Here is a 13,436-nt window from a genome sequence, read left to right on the forward strand (position 1 = left end):
TGTCTTCTCATAAGGGCACTAATTCCATCATGAGTGTTCCATTCTCATGACTTCATAAACCTAAATATCTACCAAATGTGCCACCTTCAAATACTATCAATCATGTTGGTGGTCAGAGCCTCAGCATATGGATTTGGGGAGATATGAACATTCACCACATAACAGGTTAAATATCTCTCCCAAAATCACTCCTGTAGTATTTAGACAAGTAAAGGCTGAGGATTCAGGGCTTCCACTCACCACACCCAGGCTCCCAATAACACAATTCAGAACCTCCTGAGGGAGAGAAGTCTTCCCCTGTTTTACCTTCTTTTTTGGCTAATGGACATCCAATCAAAGGGAATGGGCTTGGGGGGGAAGATCCCCTTCATGTTTCTAGAGACTCTGACACCTGTTCACCTTCTTCCCATTGTCTCAGTTATTCCTCCATGTTCTGAGGTATCAGTGGTCAAAACAAAAGCTTAGGGTGATTCTTAAGTTCTTAAACTTTTGTTTCTAGTAGGAAATAGACTCATTATTAAAATGTTCCTCAATTAACTTGATCAAATAATTCCAAGTGGGAGATCATTTTCTTCTCTACAAAAATGTGTGGGGAAGGCTTGTTGATAACTATTATACTATTACACTATTGATAGTCTTCCTTGAACATTTAATTATTGAGTTAGGGAAAAAGAATGATTAGTGCACCTCAGGACAATCATTTCTCATCAAACAGATATTCTGCTGGTTTCCTTTGTGGAAATCACCTCCTGGGCTTAATCCCATGTTACTTGATGTGTTTTGCCTCATGCCTAGGCCTGAATATTGTGAAAGTTTCTTTTAAACTAGAAAAATACCACAGAGTAATCTGTGGTTAAAAAACATAGCAAAAGTTGACTTTATTGAGACGTTTTTGCCTTGGTCTGATAAGCCATGGTATCTAAGTAGTCCTAGCCAGAAGCAAAATGGGAATTAGGGTAATGTTATTCTTTCTTGTCAAGCTCCCATCGCTTTTTCCATTCATATTCCAGAAAACTTTAAATCTCATCAAAACTTCCCTGTCCCATGACATGAAGAAGTAAAATATGACCTCAAAAACACAAAATGTGGGGGAGAGTAAAAAAGATAGATCTTTTAGAATGTGTTTGAACTTAAATGATATCAGTTTAAAACAAATTCATATAGTTATAGGTCAACATATATGAACCCTATGGTAACCACAAATAAAAAACCTACAATCAACACCAAAAAACTAAAGAGAAAGGAAAACAAGCATACAACTAAAGAAAATTATCAAACCACAAGGGATGACACTAAGAGAAGAAAAAAAGAACAGAGAAACACTACAAAAACAACCAGAAAACTAGTAACAAAATTACAATAAATACATACCTATCAATAATCACTTAAAGTCAATGGACTAAATGCTCCAATTAAAAGACATAGAGTGACTGATTGGATAAAAAAAAAAAAAAACTCATTCATATGCTGACTACAAGAGATTCACTTCAGAGCTAAAAACACACAAAGACTGAAAGTAAGGGGATGGAAAAATATATTTCATGCAAATGAAAACCCATAGAAAGCTGGGGTAACTATACTTATATCACATAAAGTCTGTAACAAAAGACACAGGAGGGCAGTATATAATGACAAAGGGATCAATACAAGAAGAGGATGTAACATTCTTTAATATATATCCACCTAATACAGGAATACCTAAATATATAAAGCATATACTAACAGACATAAAGGGAAATTGACAATAATACAATAACAGTATGGGATTTTAACACCCCAGTTACATCAATGGACAATGGACTTACAACAATGGACAGATCATTCAGACAGAAAATCAATAAGGGAATAGTGTTCTTAAATGACACAAAAGACCAGTTGGACTTAATAGATATCTACAGGACAGTCCATCACAAATACACTTTTCAAGTACACATGAAACATTATCCAGGATAGAACAAATGCTAGGCCACAAAACAAGTTTCAACAAATTTAAAAGGACAGAAATTATATCAAGCATTTTTTCTGACCATCAATTACAGGAAGAAAAATGGGAAAAAACCACAAACACATGGAGACATATCAATATGCTACTAAAAAACCAATGAGTCAATGAAGAAATCAAAGAGGAAATCAGAAAATACCTCAAGACAAATGAAAATAAAAAACACAACTTTCCAAAATAACTGGGACACAGCAAAAGCAGTTCTAAGAGGGAAATTTACAGAGATACAGGCCTTCCTCAAGAAACAAGAAATATCTCAAATAAGCAACCTAAACTACCATCTAAAAGAGTTAGACAAAGAAGAACAAACAAAGCCCAAAGACAGTAGAAGGAAGGAAATAATTTAGATCAGAGAGGAAATAAATAAAATAGAGACAAAAAGACAGAAGAAAAATCAATGAAATCAAGAGCTGTTTTGTTTTTTATTTAAAGATAAGCAAAAGTGATAAGCTTTAGACAGTCTCATAAAGAAAAAAAGAGGGGAGACCCAAATAAACAAAATAAGAAATGAAAGAGGAGAAACTACAACTAATATCACAGAGATCCAAAAAAAATCATAAAGGAATACTACAGTTTTATGAAAACAAATTGGACAACCTAGAAGAAATGCATAAATTTCTAGAAACATACAATGTTCCAAGATTGAATCTGGAAGAAATAAGATAATCTGAACAGACCAATATCTAGTAGTGAAATTGAATAAGTAATTTAAAAACTCCCAGGATACAAAAGTCCAGGAGCAGACAGTTTCACAGGGTAATTCTATCAAACATATAAATAAGAGCTGATACCCATCCTTCCCAAACTCTTCCGAAAAATTGAAGAGGAGGAAATGCTCCCAAATTCACTCAATGAGGCCACCATTATCCTGATACTGAAACCAGAGAAAGACACTACAAAGATATAAAATTATAGGCCAATATGTCTGATGAATATAGATGCAAAAATTCTCAACAAATATTACTCAGCCATAAAAAGGAATGAAACTGAGTTATTTGTAATGAGGTGGATGGACCTAGAGTCTGTCATACAGAGTGAAGTAAGTCAGAAAGAGAAAAACAAATACTGTATGCTAATGCACATATATGGAATCTAAAATAACGGTACTGATGAACCTAGTGGCAGGGCAGGTATAAAGACACAGACATAGAGAATGGACTTGAGGACACTGGGCAGGGAAGGGGAAGCTGGGACAAAGTGAGAGGCATTAACATATACACACTACTCAATGTAAAATAGATGGCGAGTGGGAAGCTGCTGCATAGCACAGGGAGATCAGCTCGATGTTTTGTGATGACCTAGAGGGGTGGGATAGGGAGGGTAGGAGGGAGGCTCAAGAGGGAGGGGATATGGGGATATATGTATACTTATAGATGATTCACTTTGTTGTACAGCAGAAACTAACACAACATTGTAAAAAAATTACACTCTAATAAAGATATTTAAAAAAACAAAAAAGCCCACAAATATTAGTAAACCAAATCTAACAACATATAAAAATGATCATACACCATGATCAACTGGGATTTATCCCCCAAGGATGCAAGGATGGTTCAAGTCCACAAATCAAAAAATGTGATACATGACATTAACAAAAGGAAGGATAAAAATCACATGATCATTTCAATAGAGATACAAAAAACATTTGAAAAAATTCAACATCCATTCATGATAAAAACTCTCATCAAAGTTGGCATAGGGTAAGTCCATTTATGACAAACCCACAGCTAACATCATACTCAATGATGAAAAGCTGAAAGCCTTTCCTCTAAATTCAGGAACAAGACAAGGATGCCCACTCTTGCTACTTCTATTTAACATAATATTGGAAGTCCTAGCCACAGCAATCTGACAAGAAAAAGAAATAAAATGACTCCAAATTGGAAGGGAAGTAGTAAAAGTGTCACTATTTGTAGATGACATGATAATATATATAGAAAACCCTAAAGTCTCCACCAAAAAACTATTAGAACTAATAAAAGAATTCAGTAAAGTGGCAGGATACAAGATTAATATATAGAAATCTGCTGCTTTTCTATATACTAATAATGAACTATCAGAAAGAGAAAGCAAAAAAAAAAAATCCCATTTAAAATTGCATCAAAAAGAATAAAATACCTAGGAATAAACTTTAACCAAGGTGAAAGAGTTATACTCTGAAAACTATAAAACACTGATGAAGGAAATTAAAGATATGAAGAATGGAAAGGTATCCCATGGTCATGGGTTGGATGAATTACTATTGCTAAAATGTACATACTACCCAAAGCAATCTATAGATTTAATGCAATCCCTATCAAAATACCCATATTAAAAAAACAAAAACACAAAATTTCCCTGTCCTAGGTCCAATTCCCTTAGAACCTTGGTGACTTTTAGGTGACAAAAACTGAGAATGAACAATTCAGACAGTTTTACTTGCTTAAGTTTTAATTGTTTAAAGCGTTAATGCCTTTTCATCAAGGGATTTTTAGTATTTATTATTATTTGCACAGCATTGTGCCAGGGGCTTGGGGTGAAAGTGGGGGTTGAGCAAAAATATGAGAAAAGTAATCTCTGTCCTCAAAGTTTCTCTAGTTGCAAAGACAAAGCATACCTATAAGAAATTTAAGTTAATAGAAACTATAGTAAATGCCATGCTATAATGTACATCAATGTGTGATTAATAGCCAGATGAGAGGAAAAGTGATACTATGATTTTATCAAAAGTGTGCAAATCTCTCAAAGTCCTCAAGAAGTAATTTTAATGGTGGTTATGTCTATTTGATGGCTCCTTCAGAACTTGCTGCAGGTATGTACAAAAAGGTGTCTGTGATTTTGGTCAGAGTGGCCTTTTGGTGACCCTCTAATCTCATCAAACAGACTGATAGCTAAATCAACATTCAGGTAACATCTGCTGAGCTGAGAATGCTGGTTTGAGGGAGGTTTGTAGAAAAGTTCTCCATCCACAGTGTTGTCAGTAAGAAGGCAGGAGGGAAGCAACAGGCAATGAAGTAAATGGCAGCAATTAATGTCAGCACGCAAAGGGAACCCCTAGTGGGCTAAGGGAGTTAATGCATTTTCCTGACTTGCTGTTAGTAAAACCTAATCAAATCAGATGCTACTATTTTAAACTCTTGGCTCATTTGGACTGGCCTGAGCTAAGTGTTGCTTCTACTCTAGTTATGAAAGAAAGGGTTTTCTAAACAAATTACTGGGGTAAACAAGATTGCAGAGAATTAAAATGCTTTATAGAATAGTAGAGAGTGAATTTGCAAGAAAACAATCATTGTGCTAATTTTAAACTGTTTTTACCTGTTCATTAAAGCACCTCATTAAAGACCTCTGCCTCTTAACACTTTGTTATGCTACTTTGAGTTGTTATGTTTACTAGGTAGTAAACAGAAAATTTAATTCGGACTTCTCTAATTCATACTGGCCTCTTCATAGCCCAGTTAGTTTGAATTAATGAAATTTGTTTATGGTGAGGGCAACCTCAGAAAGTCATTCTGGGGAGATCATTAGACTTCATTGCTTTCTTTCTGAAGGTTAAATTGTGAGTTTGCAGTGGTCAAGTAATACTTTTAGCTGTACACAGATTTCTACATAGTTACATAAAGGGAAAATTCATGGCCATGATCTTCTGAATGGAGACAAGTAGTTAAGATCTATGACTGAGCATCACATTCATACATATTTTTGACTCCTTGATCCCTAGGAAGAGAATGAAAGGAAAGAGCAGGGTAGATCTCTGCTGAAGAAGTTTTAGGTTATTGTGAGAGAACCATGAGCATCTATAGTTAGCACTTTTTAAAAGGACTCCAAGGAATTAAAGAGATCTGCAGACGATCTCTGGCATTTGCAGGTTCTTTATTGTATTTGCTTACTTTACATAAGTATATATATGTATATATTTTTTTCTATTTTAGTCTAATGATAATGATAATCTAAAGAAAAGACAAACACTCTGGATCTTTTGAATGATTACTTAATAACCTACCCTCAATTGTCATAGTTTTGTCTATTTGTGTTTATTATGGCATTGATACAAAGAAGAACTATCTAATGCTTACCAGTAATAAGAAAATAGCAGACATATAAGAAATATATAAATGGTGTGTTCCTGTCATGAGAAAGCATCATTGAGAGCTGTGCAAATAAAACATTCCTGGAATCTGAATAGAAAAAACTGGTGGGAGAATCAAATCACCTGTGGCACATTGTGCTAGATTTGTTGAACTACCCCAGAACAGAACATACCATATATGCATTTTGAGCAGTGATATAATTCCAGCAAAATAATTACATTTAAATTAATGTTAATTTTAAATTTATTAGTTTCCTTTGAAATTAGTTTGCACATTTGTTTGGGTTTTATAGTTTGCTAAGAGTCAGAGGTATAAGGGATTTATAGGTAGTTTTATGTTTATTCATATTTAAGTAACAATATAATAAATATAATTTAAACTAACACTAGGAATCCAAGAGGAATTTATTCTTTAAAAGGAGGTTAGAGAACTAATGATTGATAAAACCACAGATTATTGGAAATTGAGTACTCCTTAGAGATCATTGTCCAGTGTTTCTGAGACTGAGTTCCAGGGAACTCTGGTTTGGGAGGTGTTCATAGGTAAGCCAAGAAAAACAAAGGATGGAAGTTTCTGTGATCAATAAGCCCTGGAAAAGAATAGCTGCTATCACCTCTCCTGAAGACTCACAGCGCTCTTTCATGAAATAAAGCCTCAGCAAGAATTACCTGTCAAGTTTTGTTCAAAGCAGCATTTCCCAATCTTATCAGCACCCAGAGCCCCTTGCCTTAGATGACCTGCCTCCAACCTCCAGAAAAACTCTCCAACAGAACTGTAGCATGAGACGTACTGCTTAGCATCCAGGCCCTCATTTTGCAGACTGGGACATGAAGAGGCTATAGCGGGCTAAACAGTGTCCTCCCAAAACTCATGTCTACCTGGAATGTCAGAATGTAATCTTATTTGGAAGTAAGGTCTTTGCAGATGTAATAGGTTAAGATGAAGCTGTGATAGTTTATTTTAGGTGTCAACTTGACTGGGCCATGGAGTGCCCAGATATTTCATCAAACGTCAGTCTGCGTGTTTCGATGAGGGTGTTTTTGGATGGGTTTAACATTTAAATTGATAGAGTAAAGCAGGCTGGGCCTCATCCAATCAGTTGAATACCTTGAATAGAACAAAAAGACTCGCCCTTCCTCAAATAAGGGGGAATTCTTGATACCTGACTGCATTCAACCTGGAGAAAACATTGTTTTCTCCTGCCTCAGACTCAAACTGAGAGGTTGGTTTTTCCTGGATCTACAGCATGCTGGCATTTGGACTTAGAACTAAGCATCAGCTTACCGGGGTCCAGATCTTGAAACTTGTCAGCCTCCATAATCATATCAGCCAATTCCTTATAACAAATCTTTCTGCACTTATATGTATCCTACTGGTTCTATTTCTCTGGAGAACCCTGAGTAGTACAGAGGTCACGGTGGATTAAGGTGGGTCCTAAATTGAACAACTGGTATCCTTATAAAAAGAGAAAACAGAGACACAGAAGAAACAAACAGGAAAAGGCCATGTAATGACAGAAGCAGAGACTGAAATGATACATCAACAAGACAAGGATAGCAAAGGATTGCTGACAACCACCAGAGGCTGTGAAGAGTCATGCAGAATATTCCCCTTCCAAGGTTCCAGAAGGAGCTAACAGTGCTGACACCTTGATTTTGGACTTCTGCCATCCTGAACTGTGAGATAATAATTTTTTATCATTTGAAGATACACAGTTTGTGGTAATTTGATATGGCAGTCCTATTAAACTAATAGAGAGAGGGGGGAAAGGGAAAGGCAGAAGCAGCCAGAGAGAGAGAGAGGCAAAGAGAGAGAGAAGTGGCCTACTCCTACTCTTTTTTTTTTTTTTTTAACATCTTTATTGGAGTATAATTGCTTTACAATGCTGTGTTAGTTTCTGCTTTATAACAAAGTGAATCAGTTATACATATACATATGTTCCCATATCTCTTCCCTCTTGCATCTCCCTCCCTCCCACCCTCCCTATCCCACCCTTCTAGGTGGTCACAAAGCACCGAGCTAATCTCCCTGTGCTATGCGGCTGCTTCCCACTAGCTATCTATTTTACATTTGGTAGTGTATATATGTCCATACCACGCTCTCACTTTGTCACATCTTACCCCTCCCCCTCCCCATATCCTCAAGTCCATTCTCTAGTAGGTAGTAGGTCTGTGTCTTTATTCCCATCTTGCCACTAGGTTCTTCATGACCTTTTTTTTTCTTTTTCCCTTAGATTCCATATATATGTGTTAGCATACTGTATTTGTTTTTCTCTTTCTGACTTACTTCACTCTGTATGACAGACTCTAACTCCATCCACCTCACTAAAAATACCTCCATTTCATTTCTTTTTATGGCTGAGTAATATTCCATTGTATATATGTACCACATCTTCTTTATCCATTCATCCGATAATGGATATTTAGGTTGCTTCCATGTCCTGGTTATTGTAAATAGCCTACTCCTACTCTTAGGCAAAGGCAGGACAGTAGACTGAGTCTCTGACTTGGAAGTCAATACTCTTTTCATTGCATTTATTCATTTTTTCCTTCCCTATCTTGTTCCAGAATAAAATGTAAGCATATAATTTTTCTTCCACAAATAAATACAACAGAAACTAAAGGCAAAACACAGACAATATAAAAAACTAAACAAACCCATTTCTAGAAGCAGCATAGCACTAATTATCTATGTAACTGCTATTTATATTGCTATAAGAAGCTGGATTTCCCCAAGTGTAAGACAGTATCTTTCTATAGGATGTCAGAACTGAAAGGGACCTTTGAGAACATCTGAAACAATTACTTTATTTTAAAGATATAAACATTAGTACATTAGTGTCCTATTCCTGCTGTAATGAGGAATAGGAGTGTGGTTTGTTTTACCACAACCTTAGTGGTTTAAAAACAACACAAATTAATTTTCTTATAGTTCTGGAGGTCAGAAGTCCAAAATTAGATTCAGTAGGCTAAAATCAAGGTGTCAGCAGGACTGGCTATGTCTGTTCTGGAGGCTCTAGGGAAAAATCTGTTCCTTTGTTTTTTCCAGCTTCTAGAGGCTGTGCACAATCCTTGCCTCATAGCCCTGTATCACTCTGACTTCCACTTCTGTCATCATCTCCTTCACACCTCTGGCTCTCCTGCTTTCCTCTTATAAAGACCTTAATGATTACCTTGGGACCACCTGGATAATCCAGGATAATCTCCCTATCTCAAAATTCTTAGTGTTATCACGTGTGCAAAATTTAGTTTACGTGTAAGGTAACACACTCACAGGTTCTGGGGATTAGGATGTGAGCATCTTTAGGGAATCATTATTCAGCTTACCACAGCTTTCCAGTGTGATTAGAATTTAGACTGGCATACCCCCATGCCATTGCTTCATCCATAATTCCATAATGCATGGTATCATAAGAGTGACCTTGTAGTTCAGGGTTTTCTCAGACTTCCAGGGTGTATGAAGCACACATAGGAACAATATTAACAAATTGTATTTCAAATTATGCATAGTAATTAAAATATAGAAAACAGAGTTTATGAAATATATTATTGCAAATTGGGACTTGCTTCAATTCATAAATGACTACTGCTTTAGTCACTCGACAAAAGGATGGAGCTTGGTCCCACTGCCATAGCTCTATGATGCCCCTGGCCACTCAGCAGTCGCAGTGGTGACTGCCTCTTTAGAATCCTTGTGAATTTGAGAAGGAACCCAATCCCAGGTTGCTCCTTAAAAATGGAATACGGATATTTTTGTTTGCTCATAAAGTTGTGCAAGGATAATAATGCCTCATGCTTATGTAGAAATATTTACAGGTCACTAAGCATGTTAATGTAGGATATCTCAGGTAATTTTGCAATAAGCCAGAAGGGTAGGCGGGAGTAACAACTTTATCCCATTTTAGATATGGGCAAACTGAGGCTCAGAGGAGCTGTGTGAATTGCCCAAGGTCACACCTTTATAAGTCAGTAGGTCTGGGACTCAGACCCAGATTTCCTGACTCCAGCTCTCAGGTTGTTCTGAGACCAATAGCTAGGTAAGGCAAACAGAGATCAACCAAAAAACCAATCAATCAGGTCCATCAAAAGGGGATAATGAATAATAAGGCAAATTACTTTCTAAGTTGAATTAAGAGACTGTTATAGAATGGCAACTTTGTGTTTTGACTCTTAAAATTTAAAAATAGGTTAATAGCATGAAACTCTTTTAAATGTAACAGGAATTTCTGACTAGACTCAGAACTATATTATATGAAAACTCAAAGCTCAAATAAATTCAGCCTCTCACTTAACTTCTGTTGAATATCGGAAACTAAGTGGAATTTAAGGTTTTAGAAAATACGTTTCTATTAAAAATCCTTATGTTTCATGCCTCCACCTTTTCTTATTTTGGCCACATTTTACAGGACAATAGTATGTATACTTTTTTGCTAGCAGAAACTGAAACTGTGCAAGGTCTAATTTATTATTAGAAATAAATGTGACATATAATATACAAGAAAAAATTCAAGCTTTTCTTTACCAGTTAGGAGAACGCACAATTTTGTGATGGCCTGATTCTTCTGACATAGGTTAAATTCTAAATGGAATTTTATTGTGAAAGAGTCTGTTTAAAACAAGTGGGGCAGGTGGTGAGCTTTCTGTAAAAAAGTACAAATAATGTGGCTTTGATGAGAAATCCTGATCAATTTAGATTAGAAAAGACTGGCTCCATTTGCCAGCTAAGAGAACAACTCCCTTCTTCCTCCCTCCCTCCCTTCCTTCCTTCCTTCCTTCCTTCCTTCCTTCCTTCCATTACCATGTGTCAAGAACAATGCTAGACCTTGAAGTTGCAGAAATAAGTCATTTCTTCATGAAATCAACCACTTTAATTTGTATAGCCCCATGTATTAGAAAGTTCTTTCTTATATGCAGCAAAATGGGTATGTCCACAGTTTCTAACAAGTGAACTTAGTTAGGTCATTCGGAGTCACAGACAACATCTCTTTTTTTCTCTTCTTTACAAGACCCATTTTATTATTTCTATCCTCCAGTCTAGAAATCCCTCTTTGTATAAGGCGGGTCTCATTTGACAAGATTTTTAGACATTTTGTTGTCTTGTTTGGGCAATTAAAACAAGGCATCCTGAACTCTACCCTTACTCCAGATATGCCCAGTCATCACAGTAGTCAGTTTAGATTGTCTCATGATTTTGGCTTCATAGACATGTAAACGTGACTGACCTAATTTTGTGTTAGCTTTTTAAACACCTTCAGCTTGTGGTCAGATAATACTGTCACATCTTTTGCAGGTGAGTATTACCAAAACAAGCACCATATTGTTTGTAAAATTGGTGTTTTGATCTTAAGTGTATGACTTTATTCTGCTGAAATGCATCTTGTTGGCTTTGGCCCCAGTGACAAGGTCACTATTAGCCCACCCTACAGTTAGCCACCTATGCAGAGTAAATTTTAAGAAACTTAAAGCTACCCAAGATGCTTTTAAAAACAAACTTTCTCTCCTACTGGCTTTCCAGCAGCCTATATTTACCAGTTTTATAACTTTTAAGAATATTAAGATTAAATATACTCTTAAGGGTAAGATATCCAGAATTTGCTAGTTTAACATGGAAATATTTAATCACAAAGGAGTGTTCTATTAAAACACTAGTCTGAAAAGTTATCTTACTAGCTAAATACTGGACCCTATGGGGATGGCAAAGGAGAAAGTTACCTTATAATAGAAGAATGGAATTTAAAAGGTTTAGGGCAAGAGACTTTCTTGGGGAAGACAGGTCTGTTTTCCTAGGGAAAAAACTGAGCCGTTAATTTAGATGAAAGCCTATTAATACTTAGGTTAAAAATACATACATATATAGCCAAAATTGATGTATAAAAATGTTGCCACTACAATGTACAAAATGTAGAGTAGGCAGTGTTATTACAATTTTACAGATGAAGAAACTGGGACTTAGAGAATGTAATTTGTCCAAAATTTCAGGATCAGTAAGTGACAGAGACAGTGTCTGAGATCAGGCATTCTTGCCCCTTCCTATTCTTTTACAAAACTCAAATTCAGCATGTGCATCTTCTGAAGGATGCATTATAATTGATTTAAGGATATTCTAGTTAGAAAAAAGGGAATGAAAGATTGTTAATAAAATAATTTGTCAGGGACTGGGTATATTTTAAAATTCTGTGATTATTAAGCTTTCCATTCCACTTCAGTACACGTCTAAGAACATGACTCAGTAATTGGCTACCAATATAGCCTTGGAATGGGGATTTTGGAATAGCACTAGAGAGGTGAGGTTGATCTAATGATAAATATCCTCAGGAGGGGAAAGTTCATTAAATTTAACTTTGTAGTGTCATGTTGGAGAAATGTTCACATTACCTTGGATCCTGTACATGAGAGAGAGGCCAACTTGTGGCTAACACCAGGGTGTCAGCAAGGTGCAAAAGATCAATTCACCTCTGGAATGAATGAAGCAGAAAATGGTTTATTCATTTGCTTAATTATTCTTCACACAGTTAAGGCACACACTGAGCTAAATCAGCTGAGGATATCAAGAAGAATAAGCTGAGAACTATACTCTCACATGAATTGCAGTCTCATAAAGAAGCCACAAAAATTGTTAATTTTATTCAGAATATTATAAATGTCTCCACAGCCAGGCTCAAGTTCTCAGCCTGGCTTTCTGGGCTCTTCATAGTTTGAGCCGACACTGCTCATTTGTTCTAATACCCTCTGCTCAACACAGATGCACATTGTTCTCATTAGTCAGGTCTCTTCACCATTCCACAAACATGCCTGGCTCACTTTTGCTTGCTTCCTTTCTTCCTTTTCTCCTTTCCTCCCTCCTTCCTTTCTTTTTAAATGTTTTTGAGCATCTGCAATGTGACAGCCTCTGTGCTAACTACCAGGGTTCCATCAGATCAGATGTCCATATTTCCTACCCTCCTGGCCTGAAAGTCAGTATTTAGGATTTAGCTCAGGCCACATTTTCCTTTCTGAAGTCTTTTCTTGATTATTTTTGTTCTGAATGGTCACTGACTCTTCTGCCATTGGGTAGTTCTTATATAGTGTGTACCTTGCAACTAGGACTGTATTAATTTTCAGAGAGGAGAGTATTGCCAGAGTTTAAGGCATGAAGAGTGTCAAGGCCTGGGACAGCCTGGTGAAGCTTTATGGAGGAGGTGAGACTTGAGATGGGCCATGAGGAAGGGACAATTGAACTTGATAACTGAGATTGAGTAAAGATTTCAGACAGGGGCTAGCATGGAGAAAGAAAGAGAGTAAGCCCAAGAAAGGAAATCCTTTCTTCAAGTTATGGTAGTCCGTTTTGTTTCTAAACTATTATTTTAGGAAACTGGTTAGGTTACAGTG

The sequence above is a fragment of the Balaenoptera acutorostrata genome, chromosome 13, assembly GCF_949987535.1.
Source record: "Balaenoptera acutorostrata chromosome 13, mBalAcu1.1, whole genome shotgun sequence".
NCBI lineage: Eukaryota > Metazoa > Chordata > Mammalia > Artiodactyla > Balaenopteridae > Balaenoptera > Balaenoptera acutorostrata.